Genomic DNA, 11,770 nt, shown 5'->3' on the forward strand with positions numbered 1-11,770 from the left:
GAGTGCGCCCACACAAGAGCCTTCTGTCCTCTCCCCTTTGTATAAAAAAATGTATAAAAGGGGCTCTACCTGGTGTAGTGGCGCTACTGTGCAGCGTAATTTGAATAATGTAGACTACTGTGCACCGTAGTATGAATTGCTATTATTTTGTGGCCACGCCCCTTCCCAGTGAAGCCACGCCCCTATAATTTTTTCGCGCGCCTACGGCGCGCACTGCCCCTATCTTACATGGGGGGGGGGGCGCCACTGTCGTTTCTTGCACACAGTGCTAAAATGCCTAGTTACGGCACTGTCGTACTCCTTCTACCTTGGTTCCTCCTGTATGCTCCTGTGGAACTTCACTGGACTGCCATATATAGTTATCTGTGGTGCTGTGAATATATCCTTCTGCTTCCAGTGTGTGCACACACTACTATTACTCTGAGCTATAAAACCTCTGTGCTGTTGTTTGATATTCTTTGAGCTACTGATCCTGAATTACTCTAAGATATCTACAAAATGGTGAAGAATCACCATAAATCTGCTGCGGCCCGGCTTGCACAATACTCGCATACCCCTAGAGGGCGCGCGGCGGTGCCGAGGGGGGGTGGGGATACCCCTCCACCGGGGTCCCCCAGTCACTCATCCTCCTCTGGTGATACCTCTGATGATGTGCTGCAAAAAGTGTTGGAGGCCCTGGCGGCTAGCGAATCCCGTCTCTCAGACAAGATAGGCCAGGTGCAGGCTGACCTGACCATAATCCATCACGATATCCAAAAGGTTAGAGAACGAGTCGGGGAAGTCGAGACACGAACATCCACGCTTGAGGATAAGATCTCACTGCTTAGCTCCCGTGTTACTGCCATTGATGGTCAGCTGTCCGATATAAAAGGCAAGATGCTAGATATGGAAGGTAGACTGAGGAGGAATAATGTCCGCTTTGTGGGGCTCCTGGAAAAGGAGGAGGGCAACGCCCCGGAGCAATTAGTTGAATCTTGGCTGAAAAATTATTTTGGGGCTGACTCCTTTACGCCTTTCTTCACGGTTGAACGGGCTCACAGAATCCCTTTCAGGCCGCTGCCGCCGGGTGCGCCACCGCGCACACTTATAGCGAAATTTCTCCACTACCGAGATCGGGATGCTGTTCTATCTCTGGCGCGCACCAGGGGGCCCCTGTTGTGGAATGGCTCCAAAATTTCCGTGTTTCCTGACTTTGCGCTGGAGGTGCAAAAGGACCGTGCACAATTTGTTCCGATTAAAAGACGCCTCAGGGAACTTAATCTACAGTATGCAATGCTTTTTCCTTCTAGGTTAAGGGTGGTGGCAGACGGAGAAACAAAATTCTTTGCTACACCTCGGGACGCTGCCCTGTGGCTGGATCGATGGGCCCCGGCCAGGCGGGCGCTTGCTGATGATCCTTAATGTCTGATATATTCTTATGTTTAGGCTGGTATTTCTTGCTGATATCCGCGTCGCAGTATGTTACCCGGATAATACTACATTGCCTCTGCTAATGTTAATTTTTTCACATCACTGATGTTTATATTTAGGGCTCGGGGTGGGGTCTCCTCACATTTCTTAGGTGAGGGAGGGGGACCTACGCCTTTTGTCTTTGGGTCATTCTATTCATTGCCCTTTTATGTTGGTATAGTTTGTTTTTTCTTTGTTAAAGGGGAACAGTTTATTGGGATAAGGTATGCCTCAGTTCGGGCGGGTATACAGGGAGGGGGGGCAGGATGGGAGGGATTGTATTTTGTTGTTTGTTTTCTTTTTTTCTTTTCTTGTATAGGTTGCAGACGCTATGGGTTCATTGATTTTTTCAACAGCATCTAGTCTTGGTGTTGATGGCCTGGTGGGGATACGCGGGACCGATCATATATTTTGTTTTGTCTTGACTTATGGCCTCTAATCAACTTAAATTTCTATCCTGGAATGTCCGGGGGCTGAATGATAAAGTCAAACGTTCACTAGTGCTTCGGCACTTTAAACAATATGGTGCAGATATTATTTGCCTCATGGAGACCCATCTGGTGGGGGCAAAGGTCCTGGCTCTTAAGAAACCATGGGTGGGCTGGGCTTACCACTCCACCCATACGTCGCATTCGCGGGGTGTGTCCATTCTAGTTCGAAGGTCGGTCCCGTTTGTCCTTGATCAGGTCCAATTGGACCAGTGGGGCAGATATGTTTTTCTAAAATGTCAAGTTTATTCTATGTCTTTGCTTATCCTGGCTGTTTATATACTCCCCCTTATTCCCCGGAAGTTCTCAGAAAGGCAGCAGAGTTTATCACGTTGTATCCAAATGTTGCTATAGTTTGTCTTGGTGACTTTAATAACGTCATCGACCATGCTTTAGATAGATCTAGACGGTCCCCTGATGCTCCTGTGGTGCGCAGGAGGGACTTTGCGCTGCTGGTGGACAGTCTGGGATTGGTCGATGCGTGGAGGGTCCGTCATCCTGGCATACATCAGTATACATGCTTTTCTCCTACCTACTTATCCTTCTCTAGGTTAGATTTGGCCTTCACCTCTAAAAGCTTGCTGCCACGGGTGGTTGATGTTCAGTATGCTACTAGGGGCATATCAGATCACTCCCCGGTTATTCTCTGTCTAGACATGGGAGATGTTAGGGGGGCACGGTTTTTGAGGTTTAATTCCTTTTGGCTGACTCAGATGGGCACCGGTGCGGAGTTGGTGGAGATGTGGGAGGCCTTTTTGCTGGAAAATCAGGGCTCAGTGTCTGACACAGTTTTATGGGATGCCTTTAAGGCATATGTACGCGGCACCGTGATCAAAACAGTGGCTGTCTTCAAATTTGGTTATGCCCAGGGTGAGCGTGACCTTGAGGCAGGATGTAGGAGGCTGGAGCTGCAGTATATGGCCGATGGTCTTGACACTACGAGGGAGAGGTGGTTGCTTGCGCAGGCTGAATGGCGTGATTGCTTGGCTGATAAGGCTAAGTACCGTCTACTTTATGGTCAACACACGTACTATGCAACGGGTGACAGGCCAGGTAGCTTTATGGCAACATTGGCGGGTGCGGACAGGGCATCTAATATGGTGCCTGCAATTTGTACTAATGATACTGTGACCCATTTTCATACGCCCGACATTGTGGGGGACTTTGTAGATTACTATAGACGGCTGTATAGTTCTAGGCTTACTCACACTGGGACGGAAATAGAGGTGTACTTAGCTGATATTCCATTACCCACACTGTCCCAGGACGATATAACGTTTTTGGACTCCCCCTTAACACTGACTGAGGTGGAATCCGCTGTTAATTCTTTTCCTGGAGGAAAGCCCCCGGGTCTTGATGGAATGCCCCTGGAACTTTATAAAAAGCACTTACCTTTTTATGGCCCTAAACTACTTGATATATGTAATTATTTATTTGCGCAGGGTAGGCTGCCTGACTCTATGGCTGAGGCCCTAATTATAGTCCTCCTTAAGCCGGATAAAGACCCAACACGGGTCGAATCTTATCGTCCGATTTCCTTGTTTCTGTTAACGGCCACATATCCTCCACTTTCTCTTTACAGAGAGGGACGAGACAGGGTTGTCCGTTGTCCCCGATCCTATTTGCTCTGGCCATAGAGCCTTTGGCCTGTATTGTTAGATCCTCCTCGCGGGTGGCGGGCTCCCGGTTGGGTGGCAGGACAGACAAAATTGCTCTTTATGCAGATGATATTCTGTTGTTTGTATCTGATTACTTTGCCACTATGCCTCATATCTTGGAAGTAATTGACACGTTTGGGGGATTCTCTGGTTTGTCCATTAACTGGGACAAGTCCTGTGTCCTTCCGCTTAGAGGCCTCTGTCCTGTCTGCCCTCCCGGGGACCTGCCGCTTTGCTGGGTGGACTCTTTTAAATACCTGGGGGTATGGGTTACTAACCGGTCCTCACAATTTATTGATCTGAATATACGTCCACAAATGGACTATCTACGGTCTCGTGTCAGGGTGTGGAGTAAACTGCCACTTACTGTTACGGGTAGGATAAACCTAATTAAAATGGTTGTATTACCTAAAATGCTGTATGTCCTCCAACATTTCCCTGTCTATCTCCCCCAGAGATTATTTGGTATGATAGATGGTATCTTGTCCTCACTGGTGTGGTCCAACCGTAGAGCTCGGATTAAACTAGATACTCTAACTAGGCCTCGGGACTCGTGTGGTCTGGCTCTCCCTAAACTTAGATTCTATTACTTAGCGGCTCAGCTATTCCATCTAATTCCTTGGGTCTCCGACTCGTCTGGGGATTTATTAATCTCTAAAGTATTACTAGCATCTAAAATCAATTTGTCACCCCTCCAGCTCCTACTTAGTGATAATGTTGCACTCCTTAGGATGCCGTTGGTTAAACAAGCGCTCATGGTTTGGAGACAGATACATTCTATGTTGGGGGAGGAGGGATGGGATCCTGACACCCCATTGATGCACACTCGTGCTCTCACTCATTTCACGTCCCTACAAATGGGATCGGTGTGGGTATGCTGGGGAGTTTGTTCCCTTAATCAATTGTACGCCTCGGGCACGCTTATTTATTTTGGACAAATGCAGACTGAGTTTAATATACCCGCATCCTATTATTATAGATATATTCAGCTTCGCCACGCGTGCGCGTCTCAGTTTAGTGCTGCTCCACCTCTCCTTCGGAAGTCACCGGTTCACCTGCTCCTGACTGATACGCTAGGCTCAGGGACTGTTTCTGCTCTCTACTCCGCTCACACCTTAAATCTAAATGGGAGGTAGATTTGGGACCGATTTCCCTAGATGTATGGGGGGAGGCCTTGGGGACTGCACGTACCGCTACCACCTCGGCTCGTTTTCAACAGATACACTTGTTTATATTACATCGAGTCTACATCACTCCCACACGTCTTGTCAACATAGGGGGACGGAGTGACCATGGTGCCCGAAGTGTGCCTCCCTTGACGGTACCTTCTGGCATCTATTGTGGGCCTGTCCGGTGGTACAGGACTTTTGGCAGGCGGTGATACGGGTAATAGCCTCTACGGGAATCCCCTTTGACGTGTTTACCCCCCTTGTGTGTATCCTTGGGGTCATAGATGAGGAGATATTAGATGCTCACTCTAGAAGATATATTCTTAATTTATGCGCTTTGGCCAAAGTACTGATAGCACACTCATGCATGGCGACTGCGGGCCCTGATATTAATAAATGGATCCCGTTAGTGAACTCGGTTGTGTCCCATGAAAAGTTTGTTTATATTTCTATGAAAGCCCCGGATAAATTTTACAAGATATGGGATAGGTGGTTATCGTCTCCACTGTACCAGTGTACCCGTGCTTCTGCCTCGTATTGATATCTGGTCACTTCGTGTAGCACCACTGTATGAACAAATGAAAAGAAACCACGACACTTGCTATATATAACTTATAGCTATTGCAACCCTCTTTATGTTGTTCTGTTGATGCATACAACATTCGTTGATGTTTATCTGTGTTTACATAGTGCATACCTTTTTTTTTATTCAATGTTATGGTTTATATGTTTGTCTGGAAAAATCAATAAAAACGTATTGAATTAAAAAAAAAGGGGACGCTGTCTGACGTAATGTGTAAAAAGGGGGACGCTGTCTGCCGTACTGTGTAAGAAAGGGGACGCTGTCTGCCGTAATGTGTAAAAAAGGGGGACGCTGTCTGCCGTAATGTGTAAAAAAGGGGACGCTGTCTGCCGTAATGTGTAAAAAAGGGGACGCTGTCTGCCGTAATGTGTAAAAAAAGGGGACACTGTCTGCCGTAATGTGTAAAAAGGGGACGCTGTCTGCCGTAATGTGTAAAAAGGGGACGCTGTCTGCCGTAATGTGTAAAAAGGGGGACGCTGTCTACTGTGCACCGTAGTATGAATGGTATTATTTTGTGGCCACGCCCCTTCCCCATGAAGCCACGCCACTATATATTTTTTGCGTGCCTACGGTGTGCACTGCCCCTATCTTGCATGTGTGGGGGGGGGGGCACCAATGCCGTTTCTTGCACACAGCGCTAAAATGCCTAGTTACGGCACTGTCCAAAGGTAAATGAGTGATTTGTGCCTACAATGTGCAGCCTGTTCCAAAGGCACAATTCCAGCAGCGCTCACAATTGAATTGCCCTCAAAAATCCTCATGATCCCAACAGGTCTGGAACAGAGCTGAGTTTGTTTATTAAAGTATTTATGCTTGCACTGGTGGCAGGGCCGGCTCGAGGCATGTTCGACTCGAGGGGCCGCGCAGGGCGCCACCCTTAATGGGCACCGCACGCTGACGCCGCTATGTCGGAGCCTGGAGCCGGCCCTGTCCTGAAGCCCGCAGCAGCTGATCTCCACAGTGAGCTGTGCGAGCTATGCGGCACCGGCGTCTGATGTCAGACACCAGCGCCGCACGGCGCCGCACAGCGCGCACAGTTCTGTTTCAGGGAGCGGATAGCACAGCAGCACTTCTCCTCCCTCACAGTCGGCACAGCAGGTACTGGGGGCATATGTGGCACTGTGGGGGGCATTTATCTGGCACTGTGGGGGCATTTATCTGGCACTGTGGGGGCATTTCTGGCACTGTGGGGGCATTTTTCTGGCACTGTGGGGGTCATTAATGTATCTGGCACTGTGGGGGCATTTCTGGCACTGTGAGGGCATTTCTGGCACTGTGGGGGCATATATCTGGCACTTTGGGGGGCATTTATCTGGCACTGTGGGGGTCATTAATGTATCTGGCACTGTGGGGGCATTTATCTGGCACTGTGGGGGTCATTAATGTATCTGGCACTGTGGGGGCATTTCTGGCACTGTGGGGGCATATATCTGGCACTGTGGGGGGACATTTATCTGGCACTGTGGGGGCATTTATCTGGCACTGTGGGGGCATTTATCTGGCACTGTGGTGGTCATTAATGTATCTGGCACTGTGGGGGCATTTATCTGGCACTGTGGGGGGGCATTTCTGGCACTGTGGGGAGCATTTATCTGGCACTGTGGGGGCATTTATCTGGCATTGTGGGAGTCATTAATGTATCTGGCACTGTGGGGGCATTTCTGGCACTGTGGGGGCATTTATCTGGCACTGTGGGGGCATTTATCTGGCACTGTGGGGGTCATTAATGTATCTGTCACTGGGGGCATTTCTGTCACTGTGGGGGCATTTCTGGCACTGTGGGGGTCATTAATGTATCTGGCACTGTGGGGGCATTTCTGGCACTGTGGGGGCATTTCTGGCACTGTGGGGGCATTTATCTGGCACTGTGGGGGCATTTATCTGGCACTGTGTGGGTCATTAATTTATCTGGCACTGGGGGCATTTCTGGCACTGTGGGGGTCATTAATGTATCTGGCACTGTGGGGGCATTTATCTGGCACTGTGGGGGTCATTAATGTATCTGGCACTGTGGGGGCATTTATCTGGCACTGTGGGGGGAATTTCTGGCACTGTGGGGGGCATTTATCTGGCACTGTGGGTGCATTTATCTGGCACTGTGGGAGTCATTAATGTATCTGGCACTGTGGGGGCATTTATCTGGCACTGTGGGGTCATTAATGTATCTGGCACTGGGGGCATTTCTGTCACTGTGAGGGCATTTCTGTCACTGTGGGGGTCATTAATGTATCTGGCACTGTGGGGGCATTTCTGGCACTGTGGGGGCATTTATCTGGCACTGTGGGGGGCATTTATGTATCTGGCACTGTGGGGGGCATGTCATGTGCATCTGGCACTGCTGGGGGCATGTCATGTGCATCTGGCACTGCTGGGGGGCATGTCATGTGTAGCTGGCATGGCTGGGCGGCATATCATGTAGTTTCCCGTGTCTCAGTGCAATACCTGGGGCAATGTGGCGCAAGTGTATAATGTGCTCTACCTGTCGCAGTGTGTATAGGAGATTCTACCTGGTGCAATGTGTATTAGCTGCACTAATGTGTGGTGTAATGCGAATTGCCACTATTATGTGGCCACGCCCCTTCCCCACGAAGCAACGCCGCAAAATTTTTGCTGCGCGCCTTCGGCGCGCACTGTCCATGATTTCGCATACGGAGCACCAAGCATTACGGTATGTACATAATTTTACCCTTCTAACTTAAAAAAAATGTGCCCTCCCATGGTCAGCACCCTGTCCTAAAAAAATCCTAGAGTGAACACTATCATGTGTATCTGGCACTGCTGGGGGGCATGTCATGTGTAGCTGGCACTGCTGCGGGGCATTTCATGTCTATCTGGCACTGCTGGGGGGTTTATCGTATAGCTGGCACTGCTGGGGGGCATGTCATGTGTAGCTGGTACTGCTGGGGTGTATATCATGTCTATCTGGCACTGCTGGGGTGTATATCATGTGTATCTGGCACTGCACTACTGTAGACATTATGTGTAGCTGGCACTATACTGGAGACATTGGCCCTCATTCCGAGTTGATCGGTCGCAAGGCGAATTTAGCAGAGTTACACACGCTAAGCCGCCGCCTACTGGGAGTGAATCTTAGCTTCTTAAAATTGCGACCGATGTATTCGCAATATTGCGATTACTAACTACTTAGCAGTTTTAGAGTAGCTTCAGACTTACTCTGCCTGTGCGATCAGTTCAGTGCTTGTCGTTCCTGGTTGACGTCACAAACACACCCAGCGTTCGCCCAGGCACTCCCACCGTTTCTCCGGCCACTCCTGCGTTTTTTCCGGAAACGGTAGCGTTTTCAGCCACACGCCCCTGAAACGCCGTGTTTCCGCCCAGTAACACCCATTTCCTGTCAATCACATTACGATCGCCGGAGCGATGAAAAAGCCGTGAGTAAAATTACTTTCTACATAGCAAAGTTACTTGGCGCAGTCGCAGTGCGAACATTGCGCATGCGTACTAAGCGGATTTTCTTTGCGATGCGATGAAAAATACCGAGCGAACAACTCGGAATGAGGGCCATTATGTGTAAGGAACACTACTGTAGCTGTTATGTGTAATGCTGCTAATTGTGTGCGTAGAGGGGGGGGGTGAAAATATATTTATTTATAGTTTGATAATATGAAGTTGTGAGGCTCCACCCACTTTTCCAGGAGGCCACGCCCACTTCTCCAGGAGTGCGCACATAGAGTATGGGAGGGGGTGCTTTGATATTTTCTCGCTCAGGGTGCTAGTAGGCCTGGAGCCGGCCCTGACTGGTGGGCTCCAAGGTGGGTGGGGGGTTACTAATTACCCAGGCTTGGCTTCGGCATGCTTGGAGCTCTTCCTCTTTAGCACCAGGACCCCCAAAAATCAGAGGTCCTGATGATCTCTTCTAGGCTTAGAGCCGGATTTACAATGGGGCGGATGGAGCTGCAGCTCCAGGCCCCCAATAAAAATAGGCCCAAAGAATCCCCTGCAATTTGTCAGCCATGCAGTGCGACTAGCTGCTGTAACCCGCAGTGTCAGGCTGTATGCACCAAGTCCTGTCCGTCTTGGTTCTCACCTCTCACCCACTCTGACTCTGACATGCTGGGATGCTGTGGCTGGCCCCTCCACCAGCCACGGCTGCCTTCTGCTGCAGCAGCAGCATTGTAGTGAATAGGCATTAGAATAGACAGACAACCAGATAGCCCCTCCCATTCCCAGGAACAGACCCTCCCCCTCCTCCTGCTCATATGGTAGATGCTAGATTCAAGTGGCCTAAGGGACCTTTTACGTCAGGGGGAGGCGGCATGACACAAGGGGGAGGAGCTAGGCCAGTGGGATAGTTCCTCTACTATCCACGCCACCAACTATTATCTTTAGTAAACAGGTGGCGAGCGAAGCGGAGCGAGCCAACGAGCCCACGAGGGTACTTTTGGGGTACCCTGTTCGGCCTTAGCTCCTCCCCCTGGTGACGTGTCTCCTCCCCTAGTGACATCAGAAGGTCCCTTCTCCCACTCCGATTTAGAACCAACCCTGCTCCTATAGCCCCAGCTGCCTCCCTCTTTTCTTCTGTTTCTTCCATCCTCATCCTCAGGACCGCCTCTCCTTATCCTCCGTCCTATCTGAGCCTGTCCTCTCTGTGCTGATTAGAGATGGCTACTGAGTTGCTGTCTCAACACAGTGATTTGAATCATTTAGAAGTCTGCATGATTGGAGTCACTCACAGTTTGGTGTGGTGAGCAGGGGCGTTTCTACAGAGGAGGGAGCCCGTGTGCACCTCCGGGTGGGCCCCTCCTCTGAACGGCACTGTAGACTCCGGCAATGTGCCGGAGTCTACTGCGCATGCACAGGTCTTCGGAAACAATGCGCCCGCCATGATCTGGAGACCAATTTGGCTACCACGCATGCGCAGCGACCATTTTGGTGGCGATTTCCACCGCGGACGCTGCGCCCGCCGCAGGACTCCGGTTAGGTAAGTATTTAAGTGGGTGCAATGTGTGTGGTCTGGGCCCCCCCTGGACCCAGGGGCCCGTGTGAAACGCACACATTGCACCCATTATAGAAACGCCAATGGTGGTGAGACAGCCCACGGTAGCCTCTTTCAGTCAGTCTCGGTGATTGGGTGGCAGTAATCCTGGCTGACGGAGCAGTGAGATGCTGCTTAGTGTGTCAGGGCTGCTGCTGTTGTGCCTGACTTCCTGTGACACTGAGTTGAGACAGTGCACAACTCAGTCAGTGGAGACTCATAGGATTCATTACTGATTCATTCAGTGCAGCAGAATAGCTGACCCACTATCAGAGGTCTGAGTCACTGAGCACTGAATGCCTGTGAGACAGTGTACAACTCTGTGGAGACTCAAAGGATTCATTACTGATTCATTCAGTGCAGCAGAATAGCTGACCCACAATCAGAGGTCTGAGTCACTGAGCACTGACTGCCTGTGAGACAGTGCACAACTCAGTGGAGACTCATAGGATTCATTACTGATTCATTCAGTGCAGCAGAATAGCTTACACATTATGGGTGAAATTCAATTGTTTGAAAAGTCGGTTGGGTGTCTGTTTTTTCCTATTAGATAGAAAAAAAAAAAGACACCCAACTGACTCTTCAAACAATTGAATACCCCCCTATAAGTCACTGAGCACTGACTGATAGGCCCTACACACTGGTCGATTTTTTTGAAAGATATGAACGATCTCGTTCATAAATGAACGAGAACTCGTTCATATCTTTCAGTGTGGGGGCTCCAGCTATGAACGATGCGCGGCCCCGCACTCGTTCATCACTGGTCCGCCGTCGGCTGTGCATGCAGGCCAATATGGACGATCTCGTCCATATTTGCCTGCACTTCAATGGAGCCGCGTGACGGGGGGATTGAAGAAACTTCACTCGACTGATGCAGACTCAGTGGAGAAGGATCAGCTTCATTCAGTGCAGCTGAATAGCTGACCCACCCACAGATGTCTGAGTCAGGTGCCGATCATTGGGTCGATACTGTCTAGTTTGACAGTCACTAGGTTGACCACAGAAGGTAGACAGTGAGTAGGTCGACACATTACTAGGTCGACATGATCATTAGGTCAACACAGCTTTTTGTTTTGGGGGGAGGTTCTTGACCCGAATTTCCATATAGGACCACGACAGATGAAACGCCTTTGCTCGCCATGCTTCGGGCACGGTGGCTCACTACACTCGTTAAATGGTTTATAACCAACTTTATGCCCACTTGGATAGAGTAGGTATGAAAAGGTACTAAAAATCCCCCAAAACCTGTGTTGACCTTTCCCATGGCAACCTAATGACCATGTTGACCTTGCATACATGTCGACCTTCAATCAGTGTTGACATACTCACTGTCAACCTAAACATTGGATACTGTCTTAAGGCCCATACACACTTGACGATGCACACATCGTCAACGACCGTCGTCAACGACTTCCCTTGAACTTCCC

Source organism: Pseudophryne corroboree, chromosome 8 (genome assembly GCF_028390025.1).
Source record: "Pseudophryne corroboree isolate aPseCor3 chromosome 8, aPseCor3.hap2, whole genome shotgun sequence".
Lineage (NCBI taxonomy): Eukaryota > Metazoa > Chordata > Amphibia > Anura > Myobatrachidae > Pseudophryne > Pseudophryne corroboree.